At 52.1% G+C, this 15,608-nt stretch overlaps 1 protein-coding gene across 4 annotated transcripts in view; it reads left to right on the forward strand.

Annotated features, from left to right (window-relative positions):
- The first annotated feature begins 6,381 nt into the window (after nt 1-6,381).
- Ankrd11 (ankyrin repeat domain 11) overlaps nt 6,382-15,608 on the forward strand; it is a 138,637-nt gene continuing 129,410 nt past the window's right edge. For all 4 annotated transcript variants that reach the window (XM_090357109.1, XM_090357108.1, XM_090357110.1 and 1 more), the window contains exon 1: nt 6,382-6,673. The gene's annotated coding sequence lies outside the window, so the exon portion shown is untranslated. The remainder of the gene's footprint in view (nt 6,674-15,608) is intronic.

A 15,608-nucleotide genomic window follows, 5' to 3' on the forward strand; every position in this document is an offset into this window, starting at 1 on the left:
GTAACTGTTCAGGTGGATGGTGGGAGCGGCACACGGGTAGCAGTATGGAGACAGGCCAGGGGGTGCTGTGGGTGTTGGTATAGGGTTTGGTCACCAAATCATGACTCTGCCGTTGTCTACAAGGTAGACAGCTGGAGACCTGTGAGGAGCTTTGACTCAAGTGTTGAGATCTGTTTTTGATTTTTTGGTGCTGGGATGAAACCCAAGGTTTTGTTGATACTAGACACGAGCTCTCCCACTGTCTATATCCTCAGCTCAAGGTTCTGTTGAACTAGACATGAGTTCTCCCACTGTCTACATCCTCAGCTCAAGGTCTTTGTACTTATTTCTTTTTATTGGTATTTGAACTCTGGGCATCATATTTACTAGGTAGGTGCTCCTATTCTGTGTGTGTGTGTGATGGGGCTTGAACTCTGGGCCTGGGCGTTTTCCCTGAGCCTTTCAGCTCAAGGCTACCACCTTACCCCTTGAGCCACAGCTCCACTTCCCATTTTTTGGTAACTAATTGGAGATAAGCGTCTCACCTTCTTTAGTGCCCAGACTGGATTTGAACCTTGATCCTCAGATCTCAGCCTCCCAAGTAGCTAGGATTACAGGCGTGAGTCACTGTACCTGGCAAGGTGTCTCCTCCCCCCCCCTCAGTTTTTCCTCCCAGTTCTGGGCCTTGAACTCAGGGCCTGGGCACTGTCCATGAGCTTCTTTTGCTCGACTAGCTATCACTTGAGACACAGCACCACTTTTCTGTTTACGTGGTACTGATGAATCAATGAACCCAGGGCTTCATGCATGTTAGGCAAGCACTCTACTTCTAAGCCACATTCCTAGCTTCCAGGCAAACTGCATTGCTTGAGCTGATTTAGAACAATGATCTTCCTGCTCTTAGTCTATAAGTAGCTAGCACAGGCATACACTGCTGGCAGTAGTTTATTTTTGTAAGTGGTTGTGGACCTTGAACTCAGGGCCTAGGTGCTACAAGACTAGTGTTCTACCACTTTGAGCCACAGCTCCACTTCTGATTTCCTGGTGGTTAATTAGATAAGAGTATTATAGAAGTTCCTTCCTGAATCAGCTTTGAACTGTGATCCTCAGATCTCTGCCTCCTGAGTAGCTAGGATTACAACAGTGAGTCACGAATGCCTAGTGTATTGAGACTCGGTCTCAAGATCTTCCTGCCTCTTGACTCCCAACAGCAGGTGTGTACCAACACATTGGGTCCAAAGTCTGTTTTCCATGTGCCAGTACCAAGACTTTAACTCAGGACCTCATGATTTCCCTCAACTTTATTGCCTTGTATCTGTCATGTTACAACTTGAACCATGGCTTCTAGTCTGGCGTTTTGTTGGCCAATTTGAGATGAAATTTCACGGGTTTTTCTGTCCTGGTTGGCTTTAAACTGTGACCGAAGTCTTAGACACCTGAGTAGCTAGGTACGGGTGTGAGGCACTGGTGCTTGGCTCAAGGCCTGAGCACTGTCCTTGGACTTTCTTAAGGCTAGAGCTCTACCACTTCAGCATAAGCAGCACTTCCGGCTTTTTTCTATGTATGTGGTACCGAGGACTTGAACCCGGCCTTCATGCACACACACACATCCCGATTCCTCGGCACCACATACATAGAAAAAAGCTGGAAGTGGTGCTGAGGCTCAAGTGGTAGAGTTCTAGCCTTGAGAAAGTCCAAGGACAGTGCTCAGGCCCTGAGCTCAAGCCCAGGACTGGCAAAAAAAAAAAAGAATAACAGAATTAGGCCAGGTGACAGTGGCTCAGACGTGTAATCCTAGCTAGGAGTAGCTCCTCAGGAGTACAGAGCTTAAGATTGCAGTTTGAAGCCATTCCAAGGGAAGTCCATAAAGCACATATCCAATTAACTGCCAAAAAACAGAAACTAAAGATGTGGTTCGGTGGTAGATTGCCAGTCAGCCTTGAGACAAAGTGCCAAGGCCCTAAATTCAAGTCACAGTACCATCACAAAACAAGTGAGCCAAAGAGTGTGAGGCCCAGGTTCAAGGCCAAATATCAGAAAAATCCCAACTCCAAATCTACATCAGTGTGGAAAAATCCCCGTAAGAGAGAATATAGAAAATGCATAGGAACACAGACCCAACTTTTTTTTTTTTTATTATCTTCAACTATTTGTACAAAGGGGTTTCAATCTGCCTCTTGATTAGTCATCTCCATTATTCTCCCATGTGTCCCCTGTATCTCATCCCTGTCCCATGTTTTTTTAGGATACTAAAGTCAGGGGTCCCAGGACTAAATCTTGCTTTACTTCAAACTCTCCCACTGTAGTTTAGGAGGGCAGGTGCCACAGTGCGGCAGGAGCTAGGGAGCCAAACACAAATTTGTTGTGAGATGGGCTTTGGTTCCTGATTCTAATACTGGTGCTGACTATGGATCCTGGCCCATGCTCTTATGACAAGGCTGCAGAGGAGTCAGGAGGAATGGTGCCCAGACATGGTCTGCGCTTTCCACTTTGCAACTTGTGTGGAAGAGGGAGCAAATTGGACACACAGAACTCAGGCAACCCCTCTTTAAGCAATTATCTCTGACCAGTCTACCAGGACAGAGGGAGAGAGGAGCCTGCCATATGAGAGCTTTCCCAGTCCACAAAGGAAGGTAGTATGTAGTCCACACCTCTTTTTCCTGTTCACCATCATCTCTGTTGACATACTTGGCTTGTATTTAATGAACAATTTGCTTCCTTTGGATCTACAGACAAAAGACAAATTGCAATAAATGTCTCAGGCAGGAATTTGGTAAGTGACAAAGGCACAGCTCCAACCTTAGTATCTAATAAATAAGAAATAGATACTTTAGGGTGGGGGTAAGTACAGAGCAGTGGCAGAAGTGTCTCAAGACATCACTGTAGGAGGAAGCTGACTGTATGGAGATAGAAGATGGCTCTTGGGCACAGGCCCATGCATCCTCCTCTTGTAGTGACTTAGTATCTCTGGAGCAGGGCCTAGAGTCACATTATAGAACACAAGTGTCCAGGTGGTACTGAATGTTCCTTTGAAAGGACTGAGATATCCAGGTAGTACTGTACTTCTCTACTTTTTTTTTTTTTTGCCATCTAGGGCGTGAACTCAGGGGCTAGATACTGTCCCTGAGCCTCTGTACTCAAGGATAACATATTACCACTTGAGCCTTAGCACCACTTCTGGCCTTTTTTGTTTATGTGGTACTGAGGAATAGAATCCAGAGCTTCATGCTAAGCAAGCACTCTACCACTAAGCCACCTTCTCAGACCAGTGCAGGGACACAGGGACTGTGCAAGTCTGTCATGTTTTTCTTGGCTCACAAATTTTTTTGGCAGGGAGGGTCTGATGTATGTGCTGGTACTGGGGCTTGAATTCAGGCCTTTAGTACTGTCTCTTGGCTTTATTTTATTTTTATTATTATTTTTTTTGGCCAGTTCTGGGCTTGGGCTCAGCGCATGAGCACTGTCCTTGGTTTTTCTCAAGGCCAGAGATCTACCATTTGAAGCCACAGCACCACTTCTGGGTTTTTTCTATGTATGTGGGACTGAGGAATTGAACCTGGGTTTTTGTGCATGCTAGGCAAGCATTCTACCACTAGACCAAACTACCAACCGGACTTTTTTTTCCTTTTTCTTCTTTGTGGGTCATGGGGCTTGCACTCAGCCCACCCAACCCTGAGCCAAGCCTGTTTTCTAGAGGTTAGTTGGAAATAAAGAGTCTCAGGTCCTTTTGTGCCTGGGCTGGCTTTGAACCTTGATCCTCAGATCTCAGCCTCCTGGGTAGCTAGGATTACAGGCTACTGCGCCCGGCTCTTGGCTTTTTTGTTTATGGATGGTGCTGTACGACTTGAGCCACAGTTCTACTTGGGACTTTTTAGTGGTTAACTGGAAATGAGAGTCTCATGGCCTTTCCTGACGGGACTGGTTTCAAACCGCGACCCTCAGATCTCAGCCTCCTGATTAAGCTAGGATAGAGGCATGGGCCACTGACAACCAGCCTGTCCACAGCTTTAAAAACTAAACAGTCATTGGGCTTGGTGGCTGTGTCACCACAACAACCTCTCTGTGCTCATCATCTCCAGATGTCATCTCCTGGTACAAGTCAGCTGGCGGGTCTTTGCATCACCTGCCAATGCCTTACCTTCTCACTCATTATGCTGATCAAAAGTAACAGTTTGGCTGAGATTCTCATTCAGACTTTCCTCAACATTATTGGCTTGTACTTGGTCTTTGATTTTGGAATTCCTTCCTGCCCCTCCATGGACTTCATGTTTGCTCTGTACTTCCTGTAGTGTGCTTTTCCCTAATAACTTGCATGCCTCCTTTCCTTACCCCACTCATGTTTCTGTTTTTTTTTTTTTTTTGGCCAGTAGGGCAGTAGCCTTGAACGCCCAGGCCCAGAGTTCAGGTCTCACCACTGAGACCAAAAAAAAAAAAAAAAAAAAAGGAAAAAAGAAAAACAAAAAGGTAAAACTAGACACAGTGGCTCACACCTGTAATCCTAGCTACTCAGGAGGCTGAGATCTGAGAATCAAGGTTCAAAGACAGCCCGGGCACAAAAGGACCTGAGACTCTTATTTCCAATTAACCTCTAGAAAATGGGAAGGGGGGCTCCACTCAAGGGTAGGGTGGTAGACTTGAAGTGAAGAGCTCAGGACAGCACTCAGACCAAGTTCAGGCCCTATGATCCCCCCCCCCCCCGAAAAAAACCACCACCACCAAAACCTGTTACTCTAGTGGTTGAGCACTAACTTTGAGTGATATAACTAAGGTATAGCACTCAAGCCTAAGGACTGGGAGAAAAAGAAGTCATTTGATGGAGCTAGGCACATAGTAAGCACTTTAGAATTGGAGCCACGTGCGCTGCAAACTTTCTTAGCAGCCACAATTAAAAATGAAAAATTACTTTTAGAAGGTAGATACCAGAACCTGCAATCCTAGCTTCTCAGGAGGCTGAGCTCTGAGGTTCGCGGTTCAGAGCCGGCCAGGACACTAAAGTCTGTGACTCTTATCTTCAGTTAACCACTAGACAACAGGAAGAGGAGCTGTGGCTATGTGGTCGCCTTGTGCTGGATGAAGACCTTAGGAGCAGTGTCCAGGTTCAGATTTCAAGCCCCACAACCGACCCCTCCCCTAAAAGAAAAGCTCCCTTGTATAAGTAATGTGTGCTGGTTAAAAAACTGAATTTAGTAGCACACCCCTAATCCAAGTGAGAGCTGAGAACCAGGTTCAAAGCCAGCCAGGATCGGACGTTCTGCGAGACCCTGATCGCCAACGCTGAAAGCCGGCTGGCGGCTCAGGGAACCCCGAGGGGCGCTAGCTGAGGGGAGGCCCGGGCGCCCCGAACCCTGAGACCAGCTAGCTGAGAGGAGGGCCAGGCGCCCCAAACCCCTGAACCCCGAGACCAGCTAGCTGAGGGGAGGCCCGGGCGCCCCAACCCCGAGACCAGCTAGCTGAGGGCAGGCCGGTGCTCCCGAACCCCTGAACCCCGAGACCAGCTAGCTGAGGGCAGGCCCGGGCGCTCGAACCCCTGAACCCCGAGACCAGCTAGCTGAGGGGAGGCCCGGGCGCCCCAACCCCGAGACCACGTCCTCCCGCCTCACCCTGAGCAGCTCTGCTGGCCGGCTCGCCCGGCTTCTTCACCCTCCTCCCGCCACCGAGCAGCGCGGACCCCAGGTCAGGCTCCGCCGGGGCGAGCAGACGGCCGCGCGACGGGGTCGGAGGCGCCGCCTCACGACGGCCGGCGGCACACGGAACGCGAGGGGCCTCGCGTCCGTCTCGGGCCGCCGTCCGCCGGGGCGGAGGGGCGCGGGGCGGGGGGCGGGGCGGAGGCGGAGGGCCGCGGGGCGGAGGGGCGCGGGGCGGAGGGGCGCGGGGCGGAGGGGCGCGGGGCGGAGGGGCGCGGGGCGGGGAGCGGGGCGGGGAGCGGGGCGGAGGGGCGGAGGGGCGCGGGGCGGGGAGCGGGGCGGAGGGCCTCGGGGCGGAGCGTCACGAGCGGAGCGCGGGCCCGGACGCTCGGCCTTCCGGCTCCTGGTCTCGTGACCACGTCCTCGTCGCTTCCGGCACTCCGCACGGCCAATGGTCGCGCCGACGCCGAGCGCACAGCCAATCATCCGCTCTCTTCCTCTCGGTGCCTCCGCCGCACGCTCACGCGCAGCCCTGGCCAATCGTTCCGGGGCGCCGTCCTAGTCCCGCCCCCGGCCGCCGCGGAAGCCGGCCGGCCGCCGTGCCCCTTCACCCCGGCGGCGCGCTTCCTCCCCGACGCCGTGACGTATCGGCCCCCGCCACTCGGCGGGGCGGGCCAATGGCGGTGGCGGATACGGCGAGCCAATGGGTGGGAGCGTCTCATGCGGCCGGCGCCCGCCGCAGCCGCCGCTGGGTCCTGGAACCAGAGGCCGCCCGCGACGGAGCGCGATGGACCGAGGGCCTCAGCCCGGGAGGCGCCGCCGCCGAGCCCGCGGCCAGACGCCTTCGTGGTGAAGCCCGCGCGAGCGCCGCGGCCCCGCGCGAGCTTGGGTGCGCTGAGGGCGGGCTCGCCTCCCGCCGGCCCCGCACTCGCCGCCGCAGAGAGCCCGCGCCGCCGCTGCTGCCTTCCCGCCCGGGCCGCGCGGCCCGGGAAACGCGGCCGCGGGCTGCATGGGCAGCGCCCGCGTCCCGCCGCCGAGCCGCCGCCGCGCCGCGCCTTCCTCGGAGTCCGGTGAGAGGCGCCGTGGGCCGGGGGCGGTATCGGGGCTGGCGCCGGGCGTTCCCGGGGCCTCGGGGCCTGTAGGCCGCTGCCCCCGGCGGCGTCCGCGGAGGGCCTCGGGCCGGCCGGCGCTCGGCCGCGGCGAGCGCTCCTCGGCGGGGCGCCGGCGGGCGAGTGCGGGCTCCGGGGGTCTGCGCAGGCCGCGCGAGGGAGTCGAGGCTCCCGGCGTCTGGGTGGGCCTCGCGGGGGAGTTGGGGGCTCCAGGGGGCTGGGGGGCCTCACGGACAAGTGCGGGTCTCGAAGGGTCTGGGGAGCTGCGCCGTGGAGTGGGGGGCTCTGCGGGTCTGAGGCGGCCTCACTGCGAAGTGGGGGGCTCGCGGGGCAGTGGGAGGCCCCACGGGCAGGAGGGGGCCTCGCGGGGCAGTGGGCGGCTCAGGGTCTTGGGAGGCCTCGCGGGGGCGTGGGGCCTCCGAGTTCTGGGGGGACCTAGGGTCTGTGGGGGCCTCGCCTGGCGGGGCAGCGGGGGCTCCAGGAGCTTGGGGGGGCTCCAGGGCCTGGGGGTCCTCGCGGGGCAGCGGGGGCTCCAGGGTCTGGGGGGGCTCGCGGGGCAGCGGGGCTCCAGGAGACTGGGGGGGCTCGCGGGGCAGCGGGGACTCTAGGGTGGGGATCCTCGCGGGGCAGCGGGGGCTCCAGGAGCCTGGGGGGGCTCGCGGGGCAGCGGGGGGCTCCAGGATTTGGGGGTCCTCGCGGGGCAGCGGGGGCTCCAGGAGACTGGGGGGCTCGCGGGGCAGCGGGGGCTCCAGGGTCTGGGGGGGCTCGCGGGGCAGCGGGGGCTCCAGGGTCTGGGGGGGCTCGCGGGCAGCGGGAGCTCCAGGGTCTGGGGGGGCCCGCGGGGCAGCGGGGGCTCCAGGGTCTGGGGGGGCTCGCGGGGCAGCGGGGGCTCCAGGGTCTGGGGGGGGCTCGCGGGGCAGCGGGAGCTCCAGGGTCTGGGGGGCTCGCGGGGCAGCGAGGGCTCCAGGGTCTGGGGGGGCTCGCGGGGCAGCGGGGGCTCCAGGGTCTGGGGGGCTCGCGGGGCAGCGGGGGCTCCAGGAGCCTGGGGGGGCTCGCGGGGCAGCGGGGACTCCAGGGTCTGGGGGTCTCCAGGGTCTTGGGGGGCTCGCGGGGCAGCGGGGGCTCCAGGGTCTGGGGGGGCAGCGGGGGCTCCAGGGTCTGGGGGGGCTCCAGGAGTCTGGGGGGTCTCGCGGGGCAGCGGGGGCTCCAGGGTCTGGGGGGGGGGCTCGCGGGGCAGCGGGGGCTCCAGGGTCTGGGGGGGCTCCAGGAGTCTGGGGGGGCTCCAGGAGTCTGGGGGGGCTCGCGGGGCAGCGGGGGCTCCAGGGTCTGGGGGGGCTTGCGGGGCAGCGGGGGCTCCAGGGTCTGGGGGGGCTCCAGGAGTCTGGGGGGTCTCGCGGGGCAGCGGGGGCTCCAGGGTCTGGGGGGGCTCCGGGAGTCTGGGGGGGCTCCAGGAGTCTGGGGGGGCTCGCGGGGCAGCGGGGGCTCCAGGGTCTGGGGGGGCTTGCGGGGCAGCGGGGGCTCCAGGGTCTGGGGGGGCTCCAGGAGTCTGGGGGGTCTCGCGGGGCAGCGGGGGCTCCAGGGTCTGGGGGGGCTCCAGGAGTCTGGGGGGGCTCGCGGGGCAGTGGGGGCTCCAGGACCTGGGCGGCGAGGATGGGTTCGGGCGGGCCTGGCCGCCCGGGCAGCCTGGAGGGTCTGAGGGGCACCTGGGCGCCGGGACGAGCGGGAGTGTCCGCGGTGGGTGCCGGGGCGCCGCGGGGGTCCCGGTCTGGGCTTCGGGGCGGCGACCTCTGACCCTCGGGAGGGGCCCCGCCGCCGCCGCCGCCGCCGCGCTGGTGGTAGTTGTTATTCCCAGCGTCCCTATTATTATCGTGTTTTGAAACGGGAGCAGGCGGCCCTTGGGCCGCGAGCCGAGCCGGAGGGGGCGGGCAGGCCCGCGACCGGGGCGGCGGGGGCCGGGATGCGGGGCGGCAGGGGCGCTGCTCGGGGAGGGGCGGCGGGCCTGGGGCGAGGGAGAGGAAAGCGGTGGCGGCCGCGGCGGCGGCGGCGGAGCCCTGGGCCTCAAGGAACAATGTGAGACGTTGCCTGAAATGTTAATTTCCGTTCCTCATTTCATCATCCCCTGGCAGGGCGGTAGCCAGGGTGTGAGTGTGTATGTGAGCGTGTGTGTGACCGTGTGTGTGTGCCCGTGTATGAGCGTGTGTGTGTGCGCGCGTGCGCACGGCTAGCTCTTGCACATGGATCCGGTTCCCTCTCAGGAAGATGTGCGGTTCAATTTCGTGTCTAGTTGGGGGGGGGGAGGAGTCTTTATTTTTCTTGAGGCCTAGTCTTTTCCTGGGGCTCCATCCGGAGGGACTTTCTGTTACGTTTTTGGAAACCTTTTCTCTCATGCTAGCTTACTCAGGGGTTTGGAAGACATTCGGGAAGGATAAGCCTGAGGAGTGCCTTGAAATTTATTTCCAACAATTAAAGTGCAGCATACTTATGCTTAAAATTTTATGCGGGTCATCACAAATCTTTGGGTAAAGAAATAAAGGCCTTATTTGGTGGGACTTTACACAGTCGTTTGTACAGTATCCTCAACACTCAGTTGAGTAAAAGTGCACAATTGTTGAACTTCAGAACTTACAATCTTTTGGTCCTCTGAGAGGAGGAGACTTATTCAGCAAAACTAGTAAGGTGATATTGTGTGTGGAAAAAGTGCTATTGAAAGAGTTACTATTTTTGGTTTGTGTAAACCCAGTCAATGACATAGCTTGGATAGTTCTTCATCAGAGACCCTGAAACTGGTGCCTTTGGGACCTTGATTTCTCTTACTAAGCATTGGGCTGCCATGCAGACCTAGAGTTCTGTTTGTGCATTTTGAGAGTGGCTGCACAAGGGTATTGATAATACTTTGTAACTGTAGTTAAAACAAAACAGGGAAGGGCCAGGAACTTGGCCTAGTGGTTAAAGTGCTTGCCTAGCATGCACGAAGACCGGGGTTCCATTCCTTGGTACCACATATATAGAAAAAGCTGGAAGTGGTGCTGAGGCTCAAGTGGTAGAGTTCTAGCCTTGAGAAAGCCCAAGGACAGTGCTCAAGCCCTGAGCTCAAGCCCAGGACTGGCAAAAAAACAAAAAAAAAAAACAGGGAAATATATCTTGCTTAACTTTGTGACCCTTGAATTGCCTCTCCACGTAGCTGGGGCTTCCTCCTCCATGACCCATTCAGCTGTTGTTCTTCTTTCTGTAGTTTCACACTCTGAAGAACAGGATCTCTCATGTGGTAGGCTGGATATCCTGAATGGAATGGGATGGGAGGGAACAAAGGCCAAATAGCTATGGCATTTTTCTCTTCGTACAATTTCTCTTGAGTTCTTTGAAATAAATTGGATCCACACTTAAGACTTTTTAAGAGTTTAATTTTTTTTTTTTTTTTTTTTTTTGCCAGTCCTGGGCTTGAGCTCAGGGCCTGAGCACTGTCCTTGGACTTTCTCAAGGCTAGAACTCTACCACTTGAGCCTCAGCACCACTTCCGGCTTTTTCTATATATGTGGTACCAAGGAATCGAACGCAGGTCTTCATGCATGCTAGGCAAGTACTTTAACCACTAGGCCAAACTCCCGGCCAAGAGTTTTAATTTTTAAACTGTTGTAAAATATACAAAACAATCCACCAAAAGTTCTCTAAAGTGTCACCTAGTCTTGCATTCAGCTTTTGAACTTGCATTGCTCTCTCCAGACTAGTCATGTTAATCTCTGCTCCAGCAAGCCTTTCATCCCACCGGACCAGATGGTCTGCTGATGACTAGTGACTGTCATGTTAGCCATAATTACAGTGTTGATACAGTGACAGACTTTCTACAAAGAGAGTTAAGAAACTGTACTAGTGTTTGAGAACACTATGTAAGACAGTGCGCCTTGGATACTAAAGTAGATTTGACATAGTGAAGATATGTTCATCAGATATGAGAAGAATTATTTTGCATATTGGCAGTAAGCCCATCATCAATTAAATAACCTAATTAGAGAGCATCAGTAAATGCTGGTTCAAAGAATAATCTGCATTTGTTGCCAAAATAAGTGTTTTGATCTGTACATTACCCTGTATCAGTCCCTTCATCCTTCAAAATAGTAATAAGATGAACTTCCCTTATTAGCAAGGTATTTACTAGTTAATAGGTGAAAATGATGATGCATTACTTGTCTGACCTCATGCTGTGGCAGTTTATTATCGCTATTTATTCGGTGTTAGGGCAATTGAGTGTGGCTCATGTGACAACTTTAAGCAAAAGCTGAATGAACTCAAATAACTAGAAGTTATTGTCTTGAGATGTTTTTAGTATGCTTTTTCCTAATTTGAAATTCAAATGGAATTTCTGTGCAGTTCAGCTTTTGCAGTTCTCTTAAAGTTGTGTGAAAGAGTGTCATTCCTCAGTTCTGGAACTACAGCAGTTGGTTAATTGGTGTAGGAAACCTTAGACTTGGAAGTGATCCACTTTAATGACTACTTCATTCCCTCCCTCCCTCCCTCTCTCCCTCCCTTTCTCTCTCCCTCCCTTTCTCTCTCCCTCCCTCCCTTCCTTCCTCCCTCCCTCCCTCCCTTCCTTCCTTCCTTCCTCCCTCCCTCCCTCCCTCCCTCCCTTCCTTCCTTCCTTCCTCCCTCCCTCCCTCCCTCCCTCCCTTCCTTCCTTCCTTCTTGTGGGACTTGAACTCTTGGCCTAGGTGCTTTCTCTCAGCTCTTCAGCCCAAGGCTACCGGCCTACCCAATTGAGCTACAGTGCCACTTCTGGTTTTCTGGTGATTTAATTGGAGATAAGAGTCTCATGGACTTTTTGAACTGTGATCCTCAAGATCTCAGCCTCCTGAGTAGCTAGGATTATAGGTGGGAACCACCTTGCCTGGTTTACTTCATTAATTTCTATAGATGTTTTTATTACTAAATAGCTTTTGTTTTGATGGGGTCTTGTTCTTTGTATTCTTTCATCTAGGGTGGTACTCAGCTGTGTATTTAAGTATCTGTTATTCTTTTTTTGGGTGGGGGCTGTCCTGTGCTTTCTCAATGCTAGCCCTCTACTAGTTGATTTACAATGCCTCTTCTGACTTTTTCTGTGTATTTGGTACCAAGGAATCAAACTTGGGGGCTTTGTGCATGCGAGGCAAACACACTACTACTAGGCCACATTCCTGGTCCCTGATCTATGTTTTTAATTCCCATTCTTTCCCTTCATGTTTTGAATTTTTCTTTTGTAATTCATCTTTGGAACAGTGTTTTATGTACATGGCAAATTGAAGATGTGTTTACTTACTTGTTTACTTTTTTAGGGGGCTTGACTCAGGGCCTTGGTGCTGTCCTTAGCTTTTCTTTTTTTTTCTTCTCAAGTCTAGCCCGCTCCTCCCCCCACCAAATAAAAAAAAGCCACACTTCCACTTCTGGCTTTTTGGTGGTTAATTAGAGATAAGAATCTCCTGGGCATGCTTCAGACCTTTGAGCACATGCGCAAAGCCTTCTGAGTAGCTAGATTTACAGGTGTGAGCCACTATGACCCAGCTTCTTACTGTTTTAGGTTGGTTTTTGGGTGTATGTGTAAGTTTGTGCTGGTACTGAGGCTTGAGCTTGGGACCTCATGCTCTTGGCTTTTTTTCCACTTGAGCCATACTTCCACTTTTGTTTTCCCCACTCTGCCGGTTCTGGGGCTTGAATTCAGGGCCTGGGTGCTGTCCCTGAGCTCTTTGCTCAAGGCACTCTATCGCTGTGAGCCACTGCCCCACTTTCTGGTTTTTGAGTGGTTATTTGGCGATAAGAGACTCATGGGACTTTTCTGTCTTGGCTGGTTTTGAACCACTATCTTGAATCTCAGCCTCCAGAGTAGCTCGGATTACAGACAGATGTGAGCCACCAGTTCCTGGCTAGTTCTGTTTTTGTTTTGCTGGTGCCAGTTAATTGGAGATAAAGAATCTCAAAGATTTGTCTGTCCTCGCTGGCTTCAAACCTTAATTCTCAGATTTTAGCCTTCTGAATATCTTCAATTGTAGATGTGTACCACTTTTTCATTTTACACCTCATCTTCCTAAGTTTCAGTCACCACTCCTAAGGAAAGTATCCCCTTGTCTCGCCTTGATATAGCAATATGAAGCTTAAAACAAATGAAATTTATCAAATATATCATGGTTACTTTAATGTACTAATGCTCTGCTTTCATACCCACCCCAGTAGTAGAAGGGCTGAAGATTGAATGATGTTGGAGGTGGTCTCCTTGATCACCTTATAGAAGAGGCTCAAGAAAAAACTTGTTGGCCCAGTGCTGCTGGCTCACACCTGTAATCCTAGCTATCCAGGAGGCCTAGATCTGTGGATCATGCTTTGAAGCCAGCCCAGGCAGAAAAGTCCCCCATGATGCTCTTTGGTTAACCACTCAAAAACTGGATGACTCAGCGTGGTAGAGTGCTAGCCCAAGAGCTCTTGGACAGTTCTCAGGCCTTGAGTTTAAGTCTCAAGACTGCAAAATAAAAAAACACAACAACTGGGCTGTGAGTTTGGCCTAGTGGTAGACTGCCTGCCTAGCGTCTATGAAGCACTGGGTTCCATTCCTCAGTACCACATACACAGAAAAAGCCAGAAGCGGTCCTGTGGCTCAAGTGATAGAGCACTAGCCTTGAGAATGCCCAAGGACAGTGCTGAGGTCCTAGACTGGCAAAAAACAACAACAACAACAAAAACACAGCAATTTGTTGAATGGCTTAAAGCCTATGTAGCCTATATATGGAAGTATTTAAGTAATTGTAAGGGGAAATTTAGAATAGGCTAGTACCATGTGTATTTTAGCTATTTTTCTATTTATTTTCATTGCGAGTTTGCCTTTGTAGTTTAGCTAAAGGTGTTAAGACCTGGTTTTCAAAAATTGGAGCAGAACAGGAGATAAAAGAAATAATGAAAGGGAAGAACAATGTAAGGGAAGGTTATTTTGGTGGGGAAAAAATGCTCTTTGTGCTGTTGTAGTAGAATTGCTGCTTTCAGGCCAAAGGAAAAGGCCAGAAGTTTTTTCTACTCAGTTTCCACCCCCTTCCTGCAGAGCTTCCAGGGTGGAGGTGGCTGCTTGGTAGAGGGTTTGGCTGTACTTCCCAGTGGTGTGCTGTTGCTGCTCCTGAGGAGTGACTTGTTTCGTCTCTGTTCAAAGGCAGCCTCAACAGTGGCTTCCCATGTTAATGGAGCCTTGGAAAGATTTAGAATTTAGTGTGTGGGGGAGCTCTTTTGGAAGGCAAATACACAGAAATGGAGTTATGTGTTCTTGCTTTTCTGTGTAGGTTTGTTTTTAAATAAATAACATGGACCTAGTGGCTATGTGTGTAGATGAGTGGTAGAGTTTCTGTTTGCTCTACACAGGGCTCTAGGTTCCATCCCAAGCATGGGAAACATGGAGGGAGGGAAGAGAGGGAAAACAAAACAAAAAACCTGTTTTGTGATTGACAAATACAATTACTGCTTTGTCTTTTTAGCTTATTTATTAATTTGGCCAGTTGTGGGGCTTGAACTTAGGGCCTGGGCACTGTCCCTGAGCATTTTTTGCTCAAGGCTTGCACTCTACCACTGGAGCCACAGCACCACTTGTGGCTTTTTCTGTGTATGTGGTACTGAGGAAGGGAACCCAAGGCTCCATGCACGCTAGGCAAGCGCTCTGCTAGTTAAGCCACATTTCCAGCTCCTTTTAGCTTAATTAAAAAAAAAAATTCTTGGGAGTTTGGCCACTCTCAGCTGCGTATATATATATATTTTTCTCTAGGTATCCCAGGCTGACTTAAACTTTAGATCCAATACTTTTGCCTTCTGAAACTTGGGATTATAAGAATGTGCTTCCATGCCCCGTTAAAACATTGATTTTGGTGGGAACTGGTGATTCACCCCTGTAATTCTTGCAACTTATGAGAGGCTGAGATCTGAGAATGGAGGTTGGAAGTCATCATAAACAGACAAGTTCTAGAGACTCTTTATCTCCAACTAACCATCAAAAAGCCAGCAGTAGAGGTATGGCTGAAGTGGGATAGTGCCAGTCTTGAGTGTAATAGCTTATTGAGTGTGCAAGGCCCTGAGTTCAAGACCCAATACTGGCACAGAAAACAGAAAGTACACTTGTTTTTGGTTTTGATAACAGTAGTTTGGGTTTGTGTGTCATATTTTGGTGACTTAGAGGATAGATTTTTTTAGACACTAGTCTAGATCTAAGAAATGCCAGCTTAAAGCTGTTTTTGAAGTTGAGTGCCTAATGGCTTATATCTGTGTTTATGGCTTCTTAGAAGGTTGTTAAGAAATATTAATAAAGTTGGTTCTGTGAATAAAGAGCTAAGTGAGTTTTCAGTGTGAAGGCAAACTTTTCAGTATGGTATTTTGGTTCTTTTTTTTTCTTAAGAACTGATAATCCTGTGAGTGGTAGAGGCCTCTGTTGTGCCTATGTTCCTTCCCCTCTTTTATGAGACATAGGCTGGGACCTAGACTGATGAAGGGGAGGGAAGGGTGCTATCTCAGGGGGTCGTATCTGGACTTGCTTGCTGAGGGCAGAAGTTTTAGTTGCCCTGGCATTTGTACAGTGAATTATTTATTATCCTGGAAATCTGAAGGCACTCCCCCTCCCAGGTGTAAAGCAAACATGTGCACCTGTTCATTATTTGCAAATGTTGGCTTTTGCCTCAACACAAAACAATTTTGAGTACTTAGATAATTTTTTCCTGTCAGGGGTAGGAAAGATTGGCAAGTGTGTTCTAGTAGTCAAGTGCTTGCCTAACATGCAGGAAGTGCTGGATTCAATTTCTCAGTACCACATACATAGAAAAAGCCAGAAGTGGTACTATGGCTTGAGAGCTAACATTGAAAAAACTCAATAAGTTCAAGCCCGGGACTAGAAAAAAATAAAAAAGAAATATTG

The sequence above is a fragment of the Megascapheus bottae genome, chromosome 24, assembly GCF_031878675.1.
Source record: "Megascapheus bottae isolate mThoBot1 chromosome 24, mThoBot2.hap1, whole genome shotgun sequence".
NCBI lineage: Eukaryota > Metazoa > Chordata > Mammalia > Rodentia > Geomyidae > Megascapheus > Megascapheus bottae.